Raw genomic sequence first — 19501 nt, 5'->3', positions numbered from 1 at the left:
TTTGCAGATGACTGCAAACTAGGAAACATAATCAAAACTCCTAACGATGTGGACATCATAAAAAAGGGCCTCACTGAGACAGATGCCTGGTGTCAAAGCCATGGCCTCAAGCTCAATGCCAAAAAGTGCATTGTCATCCCCTTTGGTAAAAACTCTGTACCCATGAACTACAACATAAGCGGTAGTATACTTAACACCAAAAGTGTGATAAGAGACCTTGAGACGCAGGTGGACAGTAGTCTCTCGTTTGATAATCACATTGCCACAGTAGTCAGGAAATCCTTCTGTGTGGCACATCTCATCACAAAAGGTTTCTCATCCAGAAAAAAAGAGGAAAAGAGGTCATTGTTCCCCTCTACTCATCACTCATTAGACCCATTATAGAGTACAGCACCCCTTTTGGTATGTACCTCACAAGACATCTACAACAACTGGAAAGGCCGCAGAAATACCTCACAAAGAGGATTACTGGCCTCAAACAGATGCCCTACACAGACAGTCTCAAAAAACTCCAGCTTTACTCCGTCACATATCGCCTACTCAGAGGTGATCTCTGCCTAACATACAAAGCTATGTTAAACCCAGAGCTGTTGGACATGCTCCACTTAAAGAAACCCCAATCCCTCCGAGCTACATGCTTTAGGGACCTAAACCTTGTCATCATAATAAACAGAACATGCTGCAGGGATAGATTCCTGTCCCAAAGACTTCCCATACTCTGGAATAAGCTACCTATCTATATCAAACAAAGCTCCTCATTAGCATTCTTCAAGAAAAATCTTGATGATTGGATGGGAGATAAGAAATTCACCCCGGGGATCACCTCTGTGGCTCTGCTTGACAGTGGCACAGGAAAATAATTTTCTTGGGTGGCAAAAGACAGGGTATCTTTTTGGCTGGGCTTGTATAGGCCCCAGGGCTGATAGCCTAGTACCTACCTATGAACCTATGAAACTATTACCAAATAAAATATTAAAATATATAGTATAAAAAATAGGACATTAAATAATTAAGGGGAAACAAACAAGGCATGAGCAAAATATCAGGAAAAATGTTAGTGAGTGGGGTGAGTCAACCATATGAAAGGAAGGTGTGTGTTTGTGTGTGTGTGTGTGTGTGTGTGTGTGTGTGTGTGTGTGTGTGTGTGTGTGTGTGTACACACACACACACATATATATATATATATATATATATATATATATATACACACACACACACACACATATATAGATAGATATATATACCAAATTATGGAAAGCAGAAAAATGATTTGCAGTCTCCATTTTTCTGGGAGTCAACATGCAACATATAAAGAAGGAACTTATAAAGACATTTAGACTGTTTAAGGCTGTCCTAATTCTGAAAGCCCTGAAAATGGTAATTAAGTGTTTCACTCTATTTCTCTCATATATTCATTTATGTATTCATCTGTTTTTCTTTTTTTGCCTTACAATCAGATTTTCTAGGAGTATGCATGCAATACACCGTGGACCCATATAAAATGAGTGTATGCATTTTTCTCCTATAATACCCTAGTAGGCTTTCTATTAAGCAACTGTTCCAAGACCATACTCCTTATAAACTGACAAGGAGTCAATCAGAAGCTGGATTCCATAATTCTCTGACTCCAGGAAGCAGAACAGGCATTGGTCAATCATTCTTCCATTTCTTGGCATCTGAGCTGCTAATCTAACTTAGGCACCAGCAGCATAGAAGGGCACTGCACAGCTGTATCAGATGGCCAGCTGGAAACTAATAACATACAGTCAAAAATAATAAAAGATGTATGCATTTTTACAGATTTTATTTTAAGCCACAATAAAACTCTGCCACTATCGGGTTTGTAAATAGTAACTGAAAACAAGTTAAAGATGAAACACATACTTGGAAAGATTCTGTTCACTGCATGAAATAGCCTGCATTAATAGTAAAAAGATTATATGGATAAAAGACAAGACACGTATATAAAAAGAATGAGGCACATCTAAAAATTAGTGGAGCAAGAGACATGACTGGAACAAGAGTCCTGACAATGAAAATAAAAAGTTCATTTGGCAACAAAAAGTTTGTTTTTTTTTTTGCTTGTTTTGCTTGTAGGCAGCTTGTGTAAAGTGAAGACATATGTATAGGATGCCTTTACATGGATTCCAAGATGGTGGCCATCCGGTGAGCACCCTTTCCACAAAACTCCTACCCAAAATCAGTAAAATCAGTTATTATTGGCATATTTTTACAAACGAGAATTTCAGACTTCAGCAGTATCGTTTCATAACTCCAAACAGAAACTAAGATCTGGAAACCATCCCTGCATAGGGTTCGTTGGATTGAAGAAAGTAAATATATCCTTAGTCTCCAAGGGTACCATACCTCTTGCAAGCACCATTGCCTCAGGCCTAAAAGCTCTATTAGGCTCAACAACCTCTGGAAATGTCAAAAGATAATGATAACATGGAAATTCAAATTAATAAAACAAAGCTATCTACATTAGCTTCACCAGAAAAAGACATTTCATCTAAGAGATTAACACCTAATAAGCAACAAGAACTAACAAAAATTAGCTCAAAACAGAAGGACTCGAGCCTACAAATGTATGAATTAAAAGAAGCCCTTCTGCGACTCCAATGGGCAGTTCAAGGTTTCTCTGACCAACTAGCAAATATTGGCAGTAAAATAAACCAAATAATAGAGTGCATGGACAGCTTAGAAGGGAAAGCGATCTCTAATGAACACCAAATTGCCCTGATAAAAGAAGAAATAAAAGAAAAGAATTCTACACTGGCGGATATCCAACAGAAAATTACAGACCTTGAAGCGAGGAGCAGGAGAAACAATATACTGATCAGGGGAGTGCCTGAAACCTTTGATCACAACCAGTTACCTATGATCTTTGAACAAATACTTCAACCTGACACGAGTGCATCTAACATAACCATAGAAAGAGCACATCAAGCTCTATACAAACGTCCTAACTCTGACACACCTAGACAGATCTACATGAAACTATTAAAATTTCAAGACGTCCAAAAAATCCTACCTGCAGCTAAAAAACTAAAACAATTCCCATGGAAAGGAAATAAAATATCTCTCTCACAAGACTTACCAATAGCTATTAAAGAAAGGCACCAAAAGCTGGCACCATAGTGCACTGAACTAATTAAGCACAAAATTAAATTTCAAATGCGCTACCCAAACAGCTTAATATTCTCAAACAACGAAGTTAAATACACAATTGATTCTCCCAAAGAAGCAAGAAGCATCTTTATTAAATGCTTTGGTAAAGCCCCTGAATAGAAGCATTCAAAGTTGTAGTAATTGCATGTCGCTTACTTTAATAAAGATTCTCCCAAAGAAGCAAGAAGCATTTCTTTTTTATTGCTTTGGTAATGCCCATGAATAGAAACAATCAAAAGTTGCAGTAATTACCTGTCACTAATTTTAATATCAGACCCGACTATAAGGAGCCAGAAGTTAATCAGAAGGAGGAAGGGAACGGACTGGAACAACCTTATCAGTTCTTGTTTGCCTGTAGACAGCAATTAAGGAAATAACTTCCACTGATATTACTAACTGACTTCCCCTTTTTCAAGCTCAAGCAAACTAAAGGGCGTCGGAAGATCAATATGCAAGTAATCAACAGATTTTAAGGTATTACTCTATGTAAACTGATCAGCTGTAATGCACACTCCACGAACGATAAAGACCTTCTCTTTTAGGGCTATTACCACAGTGTAAGAGCTTCAAGAAATAACCAAATCAGTCAGGCTAAATCCTAAGGAATCTAGCCATGAGATAATATCCCAAAAGACCTTAGGGGGTTCGTGAAAATAAGTAGGATTATACCTACATGGATCTGTTTCCATCGAAAATGAGGGCACGTTGTGTGCAACACCCCCAAGCAGAGTCATCGGCGAAATTTAAAGCCATAAATCTCTGCCTTTCTTCATTAATGACTGTTCTACTGTTATTACGTAGTATGAGAAATGATAAATAATTAGCAATTAGCTTTCACGGACAAGCGAACAGTTACTTGAAATATTTGTTAATGCATGATAAATAGTAGAATGGTCCAATCTTGCTGAACATAATCCAGACGGTCCGTGTAAGCAAAATGCTGGTAAAATGTGTTCATTGTTATTAATTGTTACTATCATTTCTGAATCTCCCTGAAATAGAAAGTTACTTTGGTTTGTAAATTCATGAAAACATTTAGATTCTGTTACTAGCTAAACAAACTTTTCAAATTAGGAGTGTAGTGGAAATGTAGGTAGGGTAATTAGGATAGTCAATTTAGGAATAGTTTATCTAATGTATATATGTTTTGATGTTGTTAGAAAGGTAGGAATAATATGTAACAATGCTGCTATAATCTTCACATCATATACAGACAGTGCTTGCTTAACATTTGACCCTGCAGCAATCGCTCAATACCAAGCCCTTTTGAGTGAGGGGGGATGGTGGCTTGCCACGGGTTTAGCAGTGAAGGGGCATGGGGCTACTACGCCAAGATTATCTTTTTCAGAACTCCTTAATCTCAAAATGGGTAAAGAAATCATTCGGAAAGTATACCAGTACAAAATAAATACACTGAGATGTAAACCAAACAACACAAAATCCAATGAGTAATGGCCCTGTGTACTATTGATTCCTGGAATGTGAGGGGAGTTCAGGACAAAAAGAAAAGGAACCTGATGCTACACCTAATCTTTAAATCAGTGGCAAATATATAATTTATACAAGAAACCCACATGTTGATAGATGAATGGTTAGGAACACTCAAAAGAAACTGGATTAAAACAATAATAGTGGCTGGGGATAGTACCAACTCTAAGGGCATAGCCATAATAATTAAGAAAACATTTCATTACACAATTACGGAGTTTGACTCAGACACAAGAGGAAGGTGGTGTTACTTTATAGCTTCAGATTTGGTGAAGGGTAAACCAGCATTATTCCTAAATATATATGGACCCTGTATACGGTAACAGGACTTTATATTAGAAATATATAACATTCTATTTAAGTTCCCTGACCATATTTATATTTTAGGCGGTGATTGGAATTAAGTCATAAATCCTAACCTGGATCGTACAAGTAACTCCATTTCTCAAAACTTGCAAGCATCTACGGCTATAAATGAATTAATGATGGATTTCTGTTTGATAGACCCCATATCGTTTGATGAGGGACAAGGGGGGAGAAATAACATATATACGTATTACTCCAAATGCCATAACACCTGGTCAAGGATTGACTTTTTCCTAATCTCTGAAGTACTAACAAAAGGGAAGATCGCATTCTACTCAGATCCCAGGTCTTTATCAGATCACTCCAAAATCACTCTAAAAATTGATATGGCCAAACTTTGCACTTTGAACAACAAGACCAGGAGCCAATGGACCCTAAATAATTACCTACTTATCAAATCTGAAGTAAAGCAAGTAATATGAGATATCTTGACTGAACTAGGTAGTAATACAGAAAATACTAATATCCCATTCGATGTCCAGTGGGCTGTGTGCAAGGCCACACTAAGGGGAGTCCTCATTCAAAAGGCAGCCTATTTTAAGAGGATAAATAAAGAAAAAGAAATTAATTTGGTGGCTGAACTTAAAAAACTTGAAAACATCCAACTGAATAACCAGAACCCTGTTACGGAAAAAAAAAATCCAAAACATACAAAGACAACTTATAGAACTATACCAACACAACTATTCTATACACGAACTAAGAAACATTGCAAAATATTCAGAATGGTCACAACTCCCTTCTAGAATATTAGCAAGAATAATCAACAATAGACAGGAATCAATTAAGATAGCACTCATTAATTATCAGGATAAGTTATATAGGTCAGATGCCCAAATATCAGATGTCTTTTACTAAATATACTCGGAACTATAAATATGGATCCCGAACAACCCTCAGACAATGAAATTGAGGCTTTTCTCAAGAAAATCACTTTTCCCAAATTAATGGAAAGTCAGATAGATAGTATCAATGTCCCTCTCAATGAACAGGAAATAAATGACACCATAGCAAATTTAAAACCAGGAAAGGCACCTGGTCCAGATGGATATACTTCTGAATTCTATAAGGCATTTAACCATAGGTTGACCCCTATTCTCCTAAAACTATATAACTGTATTAAACTAAATGGTATTGTTGACTACTATATGAATAGTTCTAAAACAATTCTCTTGCCAAAAAATAGCTTAGATAAGACCAACCCTCAAAACTTTAGGCCAATATCAATAATGAATATAGATATTAAAATTATATCCCTAATACTGACATGTAGACTCCAAAAAGTGTTGCCCTTCATAATATCTCCAGAACAAGCCAAATTAATGGCAAAGAGGCAAACAGGTGATATCACTTTAACTTTGGATGCTATGATGCACCTATTCAAGAATGACAAAACTGTGAGATACTGCATAACCTTAGATGCTTGTAAAGCATTTAATAGGGTAAGTTGGAACTTCTTATTTAGGGTTATGGGTAAATTTTGCATTCCTGATTCCTTTATTAACCTAATTAAAACCCTTTACAATAACTCAATCACATATCTATATATAAACAAAATTCCATCAAAACCTATCAGTCTAAAAAACGGAACCTTTTCAACCTCTATATAGAACCCCTGTTTTTATACATTTCCTAAGCCCACATTTCACTCTATCCCCAAACTCCTGAACACCAAAATCTACTACTCGGCATTTGCAGATGATTTGAACATTTATTTTGAACGACCGTACTCTGATTTAAACAAATTAATGAATACCATTGAAAAATTCTCACTAGTTTCCAATTACAAAATTAACATGGAAAAATCTCACATATTCCCTATAAATCCCACTTACCATACAGAATTTCTTTTTACAGAAGCACCCTTCAAAATAGTATACTCACTTAAATACCTAGGGATCCAATTTGAACATAACTATGTTTCCATGCTCCAAAATAACCTCAAAAAATATGGTTAAATATTCTGCAAGATTTACACAGATGGCAACATTTGAAACTACCCCTATTATCCAAAGCATCAATCATCAAGATGAACATTTTACCTAAACTTCTCTACCAACTCAATGCCTCAAACCAAATAGTTCCAAAAAACTTCTTCCAAACAATACACAAAGAACTGGCAAAATTCGTATGGTCTCCCAAATCGGTCAGGATAAGTTACCAAAAATTAATATACCCTAAGGAAAAATGTGGTCTGAACCTACCAGATTTTCACTTGTATTACCAGATCATATGTGCTAACAGGATTATTAAAATTTCTCAATATTCCTACTTGAAACATGCTTGGTCTCCTCCTTGGGTAAGATTATGGTATGAGCACCTAGTCAGTAATAACTTAAACCCAAAAGCTCTACCTTTTTTAACTGAAGCTAGCTTAAGAAACTCTAAAATAAATAACATTCTAAAACAAAGAGTAAAGACTTTCCAGGATTTAATTAAGTCCCTGGACCTAGATAAAACACTTCCTCTCCTCCAACCTCTGCATCTTAATCCCAACATGAGAATAAATAACACCATGCTCAACCTTTCGGACTATCCCCTTATTAAAGATCTCATGATATGGGACATTCAAAAGCATGTGGGTAAGCTGATACATGAATTGAGAAAAGAACTAAAGCTGGGGTTTAAATATACTATTATACTATGGCAGATTAGGGAATTTATAGCACCAATATCAGGAATACCCCTATCACTGAAAGAGAAAGGACTAGAGCCGGAGCTATTATAAACAGTCTAAGCAGCCAAAAAATATGATATCAAATACTTATAAAATAATTGTGGCTACTAGATATCAGGACAAGATATTACTCTCAAAATATTGGGACCAAATGGTACCCAAATTTACTCAAGACCAGAAGCTCAGGGCAATTGAGTCCACCATCAAATCAACCTCTTTTAAAAAACTCCTATACACTCAGTTAATGGTAAATAACAATTCATATTTTACCCCCAATATCTTAAACAGATTCAACCCAAATGTCTCCCCAGCATGCTCTTGTTGTTCCTTTCCACAAGCAGACCTAATTTATGCACTTTGGTTTTGTAAACACATTCATAAACTTTGGTGCTCTCTAAAGGTTCGCCTTGAAAAAATGGGCTACCAGAAATCAACCTTATCTGGGGAACTAGCATTACTTCATACCACTGACTTGAAAATTCCAAAACTAAACTACCATGCACTTATCACTCTATGCCTATTAGTTCAATTCTATATAACCAAAAATTGGGTAGACCACACCAAGTTATCCTGGAATGGTTTTAAGAACTTAACAATTAAACTTATATCCTCACACAAACTTTTTATTGGCAACATAAACAAATGTACTACCAGAAATACTCGAAACTCCTTTTTGATACCATTTTAATGGACTAGCTTATAGGTAAAAGGAATAACCTGCTTATAAGCCACAAAAGTGTATTTATAAATTCACCAGCTTAGACACTTGAGCTCCAAACTCCCATTTTCTCTTCACAAGCTAGACACCTATCTAGCAATACATCTGAATGATTTTCTCTATGGAACTGATAGTAGCGGTATGTGCGATCATATCCATTCGTTTTCTTTTTGTTGTTACATATTCTTGTAAATATGTATATATGTTATAGATGTTTATTATGAGAATTACATGGTTCATATGATTATTAAGGAAGATGTTTATGTACTATTTGATAAAAAAAGAATGTCTTTACACAAATATAAAAAGTAATAAAAGAGGAACAGAGAAGTAGGAGTACACAAAAATTCAGAAGGTGGAGTTAAGAGTGTTGACCGGGGTGTCACGGACATGAACAGAGGACTAAAACTAAAAGTTAGGCTACAACTGCCAAACTTCACGTAGGAAATAATTGGTGAGCTATAGGTGTATTCATAAAATATGGGATATAGTTGAAAACAACTTACTCCAGAAGACTGCAAATTCAGCTATAAAATGGTAAGGATGGAATATGTGACATCAATATATCACATACTTGTGTTAAACATGTCATTAGATGTTTGTAGCACAAATTTAGAATCTACTGCAGAATTTCTGGACAGACTTGCAGAATCAAGGGAAATTCTACTTCTGGATGACTTTAGTCTTGACAGTATTGATTGGAAAACTTATAACCAGAATGCATTGGGTAGTATAAATTCCTCTAAAGTAATAATTCACCTTTGGACCTTTACATACTTTCCTACAAGGAGAAAAGATTATTAATCTGATTTTTGATAAAAAGACAGATGACAGATTAACTACCACCAGCAATTTAGTTCTACTTATAATAAAAAGTAAACTTTAATCTATAGTTCAATGAAAATCACCAAAGAAATAAAAGTCACAATATATGTATGGCATCTAGAACAGATGTAAAAGGTCACCTCAAAGCCCTGCCAATATACTTAGTCTCATATAGACTACTAAATGGCAACTTATATCTGGCTTGTAAGACATCTGCAGACCCAGCACTACTAGACCTATTATGGCATGTCCACAAGCCAAATACGATTAGAGATACCCAGCTCAGAGACCTCAAGCTCTTCAACAACATAAATAGAATAGTGCAGTGGAATGGGTATATATCCCAGAGGATACAACTATGATTGAACAGACTCTCCATATGCATAAAGCAAAGCCCTTCTTTAATCCTATTTAAGTATAATTTGGACAGGAGGATGAGAAATACGAAATTAACCCCAGGACTATCCCCTATCATCCTAATTAACAGAGGCAATTCTTAAAACACCCTACCTTACACTAGGGAACCCTAATATGCTGAAAGCAAGGTCTGAACAAAATAATCTGTTACAAATGAGAAGCAGTTAAATGTAGGTATGACAAAGTTGTTAAATAGCTATGGGATACTACAGCTGGGTGACAAAGAGGAAGCATGGCTAGGCTTAAAATGTCCCATCAGGGAAAATAGCATTGTAATCATCTATGAAACTCTGAGCTTGCAACTCCCAAATCAGCAGACTCTACAAGAAAAATGCAGTCTGGTCACATAGTTTGTAACACCAGGGAATGGTTTTGTGGAGACTATAAGGAATAAAATCAGCACATTCTATTTACCAAATGAAACAGCATACAAAAAGTGTGACTGTTTCAAAAGAAATGAAAAAAATAATAAGAAAAATACATCATCATCAGGCAATTGGTAAACAATATATTTAGTCACTAGATGGAGTATTTAAGACTGAGTAACATGGTAAACACATACATAAAAAATGTATACTATCCAATTCATCTGTTCCTCTTCTTCTCTTAGGAAAATATTCAATTTTGCATTTTATGACTGACGATTAAGAAAGCATGCATCACTGGCTATGTGGTAATGTGTTAAAAGTCAACAACTTAAACACTGAGGGCTTGGCAATGCATGCCCTTTGTGATATTCTTCTGCTGTATTTCCACAATATATTGGTTATGGTGTCAGTTATCTGGAGTTTGTATCCATGGTAATAGTTAGCTGGAGTTTATATCCATGGTAATAGTTAGCTGGAGTTTGTATCCATGATGTGTATTCTTGTCATCTTGAATGGCAGGCTGAGATGCTGTTATATCATATTGTTTCCTCCTGAGGTGTATTGTCAGGATTAAACTCTTGATAAGGATAGAGGATGTATTCATTGTCATTCACATCTAGGTTTCTTCATATCTACATACAGGGTACTAAGTTCAAGGGCTGCTCAAGTAATTGTTCCACTAGCTAATCTAATTTATGGAACTGCAATTAGAGTTTAATCTGTAGAATCAGCTTTAACTAGATAAAGGAGTGCCCCCCCCAAGACAAACGATAAAAGGAAAAGTACAAAAGAAAAAAAAAAGGAAAGAATGAAATCACTTCCTCTTAGCTGTTCACCAGCTTAATATTAAATCTCATAACTTATAATCAGCTTACAAGCTTAATATCACATTTCATAACTTATTATTAATAACGCAGGACTTCTGAATTTAATATACATTTATTGAACTAAACCATATGCATTCATTCATTCATTAGCTGGTTTCTAAAACTGCAGTGAGAGATTTTTTTAAGACTTTATATGAGCTGTCCCGTGTTCTGCTTGATTTGTTTTGCTCAGTTTCGCTTTGCTCCCAACCCACCCAATTATCATTTCCTTTATTTCAGCCTAACTCCACCACTCTGTCATACAGCCAATAACATTTTCTTGTTAAATCTTAAATATTTTTAACAGACAACTAGTTAGTAAGCTAGTTAATCATTAACTGCTGTTAACTATCTCCAAACAAACACCTACCTTGTATAAAGTTATAACTTCTACTCACATAACTTTTCTACATTTCATTTCTAGCTTATCATCTACAGACTTTGTTATTAGTGGAAGGAAAAGTAATCTCAGACTAGCTCATCCATCCTGACAAATCTAATCCTTCTCATCTTTGGTAACAGCAGAACCAGGCACAGTACAGCCCCCTCTTTAATAGTATTATGTATCACAGAAAAATATCTTGAATTAAAAGCTCTTTGTAGCCATGTGTGTGGTGTGTTTATTTATTTTTCACAAGATTAAAGGTGGAGATGAAAATGGAAAGCAAGGTTAGGGTAGAACACAAGCTGAGGTAATAAGGAATGAGCAGAATGGAGGTGGGAAAGGGGCGTATCCCCCAACATATTAGCTCAACAATGCTAAATGAATCCATAAATACATTTGGTTGCTAAGTGCCAGAATCTTTGACAGAATTTATAAATTTGTGACAGTGATGTTTTGTTTCCACCACCTCAATCAAAAGCATGCTCTCCAAACTAAAAAACTCATCAACAGCAGCCGACCTACTCCCCAGCTATTTCTTGAAACTCACAGCAGATGGTATTGCTATCCCAATCTCCACTCTCATAAACAGATCAATTGATGAAAACTATGTGCCCAGACTCTGAAAAATATCCTATGTTACACCCATACATAAAAGCAGGACCTCCACTGAACTTAATAACTATAGACTCATTGCTATACTCTCCCCGTGGCCAAAGTTCTAGAAAAATGCATCCATACTCAGGTGCTAAAATATCTCCTAGACAACAACATCCCGTCACCTACTTAACATGGTTTCAGACTTGCCCATAGTACCACTACAACCCTCATCTGCTTCACAGATGCAATAAACCATCTCAGAAATGAAGGTCTGCAGGTGTCAACTCTTTTTTTTGGATATGTCCAAAGCATTTCATGCAGTCTCACACCAAATCCTGCTAAACAAATGAAACCAATATCACCTATCAAATTCCACTCTTTCTTGGTTCCAAAGCTACTTAACTGACAGGTACCAGACTGTGAAATGGGAAAATTCTCTCTCTCCTCTGCTGCCCATAACTACAGGAGTCCCACAGGGTTCTATCTTAGGACCACTACTGTTCACAGTCTTCACAAATGACCTCCATACCTCCACACAGCATGCATCTATCATTCAGTATGTAGATGATATTACCTTAATCTGTGCTGCACAACATATTCCCACCCTCCTGCAAACAACTCAGCTAGCATTCTCTGATGTTGAAAGCTGCCTTACCAAAGCCCAACTTATCCTCAGTCCAAAAAAAACTCAGCTTACGATTATAAACAGTTCTAACAAAAACACTGATAACAGTCAATTCACTATCTACTCCACAAATGCTACTCCAATCACTCCAGTGGCACAGGCTAAGCTATTGGGAATAACCATAGACTCCCACCTAAAATTTGATAGTCATCTCAACTTAACTATTTAAAAAGTACATGTCAAACTGGGATCATGCTACCATATCAAACCGTTTCATGCCAACAACACAAGATCAGCCATTACTCGCTCCCAGCTTCTATCCACCCCACTCCATGCATCTCCCATTCTGACTAATCTCAACAAAACTGAACTAAGCAAAATGGAAGCCTGCTATAACAGAATTGCCCACTATGCTGCAAATTGTTCATATAGAACTCATCAATGTACTGTTTTGAGACAGCTCCACTGGCTTGAACTGCCCAACTTCCTAACCTACAATCAGCTCTGCCTCTGTCACTCTGTCTATTACCTCTCCAATAAGTGTCCTGCCCTCAAAAACTTAGTACAACATCGATCAGCCAAAAGGCCTCTTAGATCATCAAGCAAACTACTACTAGAAGTCATCAACAGCTATAATAGCTTTGGAGACACACTATATAGTAGTTCAGTGGCTAAACAATGGAACTCTCTCCCCACTAGCATACAAAACACATCATGCAAAAGCCTCCTTTAAAAACCTCATTAGGCAACATCTCAAGCAAAGTTGGCAGTGCCATGACTGCTCCCCAGGCTAGTGAAAGTGGATAAGGTACACATACTGAGCCTAGAGTACTTGATAATAGTGTTCACTCTTTCTCACAAACAATGGCTAATGTACAATGTATGTACTGTACCTGTGTACTTATGTATGCATTCTACCTATGTTCCAAATTTCAGCTGTACACCACAAATCTATTAATTACCTTTATTTTTAAATTAATGTTTTCTTGTTTCCTCTCTCCACTGTAACTGTTGATGTGCTACATACTACTGTAAAAATATGTCTATTGCAATTTGTGTGTATATTGATCATGTCTAAATATCTAAATGTATCTATAATTATTTTTCTGTGTTGAGCTTTTCTCCCCGGGCCTCTGCTGAAAAAGGGCCTTTTCAGCTCAGTCAGACACCCCCAGTTAACAAATGTAAAATAAAATAAATAAATGATAGCAAAAAAAGAGAAATACACCTGAATGGATTTGAACCTGTGCCTTTGTTTCTCATTTTCACTAAACCAGAGTATTTGCCAGAAACCCTGCAGACTTATTCATAGGGAAGGTGTCAGAAAAAAAACACATTGCAGGGGGATTGAATTACAGCTGCAGACTGAAAACCAGTTATTGTAAAACAATATACTAACCTCAGGGGATTAGAATCCTACACCCAATGCACTGAGAGTGTATATACATCACATCACATCATAACTATACTGAGCTGCAGAAGCCATTACAGGGAAACTTAACTTTACCATATATCATAATTCCTTTGTGATGCTCATCAATGCTCAGCTTATCTGCACAATGAATTGCAATATCATTAGTGTGTGACAAGGATCTTTCTTTATTTTTGCTATAGGATGAGAGGTGCCAGTACTAAATATCACACAATGTATGACCACATAGAGATGATTTGAATTATAAGCCCTTTATGGCATGTTTTTGGTGTATTTAGCTACTTTTTTCACCATATTACAGGCTGGAAATGGGATTATAGAGCAGAGACAAAAGGAGAAACAAGCAGAATGTAGAATACAAACTGAGCAAATTAGGAATGAATGGGTTGAAGGTGAGATAGCAGCCCAACTCTCAACTTCTTAGCTGAATGATAATGGTGAATTACAACAATTCTTGTAATCATCTAATGACTGAAATCCACAATGAGTTGTTGGAGATCTATAATTTTCAGGAATAAGTGGTACCAGTTATCTGTAAATTACGCACATATCTATGAAGTTGAAAGGTATGGATGGGGATAGTTTTTGTGGGACAGTTGCCCTTTTATGTTTGATATGGAGAAAGGAAAGTTGGGGAAGCAAGTATGGAAGATAAGAGGTGGATAGGAAGGATAGTCCTGGTTACAGGTAAAGACACACATGACTGACAGGATTTTGGGTTAACATGATGAAGATGAAGGAACACAATTGTGAAGGAGATTTTATACAAATGGAGGGAAAACAATGTTGAGGATTGAAATGTACAACATACAGGGGTGGGCATAGATTAAAATGGAGGGGAGCATTGGGTTTGGAGATAAGAGTGGGAGTTAAAAGATGCAGTCTCAACCAGCTAGAACTCAGTGGGAGATTATTTGTTACCCTGGAAGTTATCAACACTGGGCTTGCCTCAAAAGGTGGAGACAGTGCTGGCCAGGGATGCAACTAAATGAGTCACTGGAACATGGTCTCCATACAGTCGATACAGGCATCCAACCTCCTATGTATTATCTCCCCCAAAAGCTGTGCCAGCTCCAGATGAATGACAGAAATGCCACCTCAACTTGCACTTGGTCAGTGCTATTCTATAAGTCTCCATTGGAGGGTAACTTGACACAAGTCGTGTAGGTAGGGTAGGAGGTGACGATGCAGGCTGGGAACCAGATGTACAGGATACATCTGATGGTAGTGGTGATGGTGATGGTGTTACTGCTGCCACCTGTGGGAGGGGAGGATGACAGGCCTCACCAGTGGGTTAGATGCAGGTTGCTGTGCTGCTGTATATAATAGTAATGGAAATGGAGAGAAAAAATGCATGAAAAAGGAAGGATAATAACAAAGATAGTGGATGAAGAGAAGCACAAAGCAATGACACTGCCTTCTTAATTACGGTGATACTGATAAAGTAGAGCATAATGACTTTTTAATGATAGGCCTTACCCAGGTATGTCATCAAACTGTTTATATGATTATAACATATGTGGGAGGGGGCTAAGAAAAAAGCAATCCTCACAAGAAGTCTGACGTAAGAGAATACTAACATTAGGAGATTTTTTTTTTTTTTATTTTATCAAGCTAGCAGATCTGTGCTTGTGCACAATTTTTTTTTCAGTTTGGACAATAATACAACTGTACATATACACAGAAACATGTTTTTCATAAAACAAATATATCAAGCACATGTGAGAAAAAAGGAAGAGATCCTTATACTGTATATTGAGAAATGGCCAGCCAACTAATACTTACGGATATTACATATACAGACCTTGTAGTGGTGCATTTATGTTTCTGGGATGAAAATTATACTCTGCCATGACAACAGAACTTTCTTTTTTTAGGTGGGGGAGAATAGAACCCACAGTCGTCCTAACAATCTTTGTGCACATAGGCTTAACATGATGATCCCCTTGTCTACTTAAGCATGAGGAGATATGCAGAAGCAGACTTCTGACTCTGTGTAGTCAATGCCAGACTAATTACCCTGAGGTATGCCTGTGCTATCAGGTATTGCACTGCTGTATACAAGCCAATTCCATATGCCATGCAGACTTCATCATCATTCTGATGAAGTCTGCATCTATCTAAAGCAGAATCATCTCTATATAATTCTTTTATAATACTGACAAAATATATGGGTCTGTTCACACGGAATTTTTATTTTATTTTTCCTTGTGGAGTACTACATCTTTTGTGAACTGCTGTATACAAGCCATCCATACTTATTTTTAATTAATAAAACTGTTACTATGCAAGCAGAGACATGACATCTTTCACAACAGAAGGCATACTTACACGTGCTCTCTTAGGCACTCTTGTCTGATCTCCCTGTTCCTTTCAATTTATGCAGGGGCTAGAGACATAAAGAAGGCAGAATATGAAATTTGATGGTGACATGCATTGACAGGTTATTTGTTCAGCTAAAAGATGGTAAATTTACAGTACTGAGCTGGTGACTGTGCTATAAATTCAACATCTCATTGGCCAAGGAGGTCAGGATTGCATTAACTCAAGTCTATATAATGGTGCTAGCACTGTTCCTCCATGTGTAGGATGCCAGTTAGATGGATGACAGCCTTGGCTAAACTGTTCCAGCTATTAACTTTATACTGTGACCTGGTATAGCTCTCCTGCTTGAGCATCCACCTCAATTACTTATGGAGGATGTCCGTAAAAATCTTAAACTCCTCCTCATACAACCTCTGTGCTCTAAAACAAGCACTACCCTCATTTTCTCCAACCATAATTGTCTCACCTTCAAAGATCTCAGGAAAAATGGCAGAGAACTGGCACCAAAACAATTCTCCTGTGGTCCATCCTTCATGCAATGACAGACACCAGCGGGCATCTTATTTGTGAAATGGATGGCAGAATAATAAAATATAGGCACTGTATTATTGTTTTTCCAATGGCAGTTTAATGTATGAAGGCAGTAGCCTAGGTAGGGTGAGGCAAAAGGGGTAACTGCCCTGGGTGCAAAGTGTTGGGGGGGCACTGTCAGCCGATCCCAGTCTCTCTTTAATGCAATACTGGTTTTATGAGCCAGTACTGCATTTGCAGTCATAACTGAGTGCTGTAGCACTCGATGTGTGGTCAAAACTGTAGCCTGCTTGCTACATTTAGCAAGCAGTTTGCTACAGTTTAAAAATGAAGAAAAAAAATAAAATCTCTCTCTCTCTCTTTTTTTAACTAAATCCTGAGCACTGTAAATCAGGGTATAAACTGTAGCAACTGTTTGCTACATTTGTAATAAGCAGTTTGCTACAGTTTAAAAGATGAGTATAAACTGTAGCAATTGTTTGCTACATTTTGTAGAAGCAGTTTATTTCATTTTAAATGATGAAATGAGTTTTTTTTTTAATCTGTTGAAGGGCTGATGGGAACAGAGTACAGAAACAGGACCTGCATGGCTGGGGGTGGTGGTGGTTCATAGATCTGGCCCTCTAGTTGGTGTGTCAGTAGCTGGGGTGCTTGTTTTTGGAGGTGGGTGTGGATCCAACTGTAGAGATCAGCTTAATTCTGTAAAGTAGTAAAGTGCTTTTTTTTTATTTTTGCTCTTCACTTGGGTGAGGTGGTGGTTCATGGTACTGACATGGGGTGCTGGATAAGCCAGCTATGCTTCTGTGTGAAGCATGGCAGCCCACCATCCCTCTGTTTCTACTTATGAAATATGCTAAACAGTGTCTCCATCTGCAGATGGCTGAAGATATGACAATTCCCTCACTCCTATAATCAAGGACTTCCTGTACTAGTGAGGAGCTGGATGCAGGTGCTCAGGCATGTGCAGAGCATTGTGCAGTAATCTTCATGATGTTTATCAGGTATGCTCCTCATGTAAATTGAGTGATTCGTAAACATCAATGTGTTGATCCCTAATCAGCATAATCGTAGTGCCCAGAGTTAGGAATCGGCATGATATAAGTGATATGAGAAACAGTCCCTCATTGAGCTATGGAAGAGAACAACAAAATCAAATGGTGTTTGAATCCTGTGTGTTATCTCAGCAGTTTGTTGGTAAAGAAGACACATGCTTACAAAAGGTAAGTGATACCTTTTCCATCTAGTCCTTAATTCATGGATACCTTTTAGTGTACTATTTAACCTAAAGGGCTAGACGTGATAGCAGTTTGTCAGGGCTTCAAAATATACTGGCAGACACTCCCTTACAGGGTGCATTGCAAGTGTAATGCAGACTTTTTACAGTAGGTTGTATCAAAAGTACTGTGCCTTACCCCATTGTACTGCTGTGTACCTTACATGTAAGTTTTTAGCCATGACCTTTGTACCATTTATATTGTAATGCTCATGTGCTTGTTAAATTGCAGTAATGTGCTTATTTTATTATTTTTTTATTTTTTGGAGGGGGGGGTAGGATTGTGGTCAGGGCACTTAATGCCTAATATTCCATTAAAATTGTTATGTGGCTACACATATGCTAGTGCCAGGCCCAAGTAAGCATAGCAGATGACCTATTTGTATAGTATTAGTGTTAGAATTTGTAATATCCGTTTAGGACAACAGCTGTCAATTCCACTGTTTCCATACCAAAAGGCAATGCCTAAGAAACTGGAAGAGAAAACCATGTCCACACACAAGCCCAAGTTTACAAAAGGTTGAAAATAAGGTGGCACTAGAGGTCCTCCATCTGCATGGTAGACATCTCTTTGTAGTAAACCTTTCTGTGACTCTGTTTGGTGTGAATTTGTCAACAGTGTTAATGCTGTTCATATTCAGGATCACATGTAAGATGCGGTCTACCACAGGGCAACCAGTATGATTTGTGCTGCCACCCACAGAACAGAGGATGTGGCATGGGAACAGAGGGCAACAAGTAGTGGGCTGTCTACTAAACCATGCCTTACAGAGAAAGGCATTTCCTGGCCTCACTTAAAAGCAGTACCACATACACAGAGTTCCACAGTTAATAATACCTGTCTCACTTCTGACATGCAGGGAAATCTGGCATCCAGGTACAACACCCATCCACACAAGGTATAGTCAAAGTTATTAGATAAAATCCTATCTGTATTGTTGCAAGGATATCAGTTGCTTGCATAGTTGTGTTGCTAGTCCGTACTTACACTGGTTATTTTGTGCTTTTGCCTATTCACGGGTGATTTCTTATCTAGCACCAGCGCTGTTGAACTGATTCCATTTAATGTTAGAGGATCTGTAACCTCTGATAATGATGGCGGGGATGAGCTGGTACAGTCAGAGGGCACAGAGTACATGCTGGACACAGGGAGTGTGACCCTCCCACATTCCCTACTCAGATTTTGGACACGGTCCTTACGTCTGTACATACGCATGACACACTGCTATCTGATATTGGACAGGTTGATGGGGACACTATAGATTAGGGAAGTGTAGTGTCTTCCAAAAAAATGATATCTGAAACTGCCAATAACAGTCATGGGCAGAGGGGTCCACACAAGGGGTCTGTAATGATGCTTGCCACAGGTATGGATCCCCGCCCACACTGAGGTTGATGTGTCAGTGGCTATGATTCAAAGTAAGTGCAGTGCCATTT

This window comes from Protopterus annectens, chromosome 7.part0 (assembly GCF_019279795.1).
Source record: "Protopterus annectens isolate FY-2018-M chromosome 7.part0, PAN1.0, whole genome shotgun sequence".
NCBI lineage: Eukaryota > Metazoa > Chordata > Ceratodontiformes > Protopteridae > Protopterus > Protopterus annectens.
The sequence above is the reverse complement of the archived record's forward strand: the minus strand, read 5'-3'. Positions refer to the sequence as shown.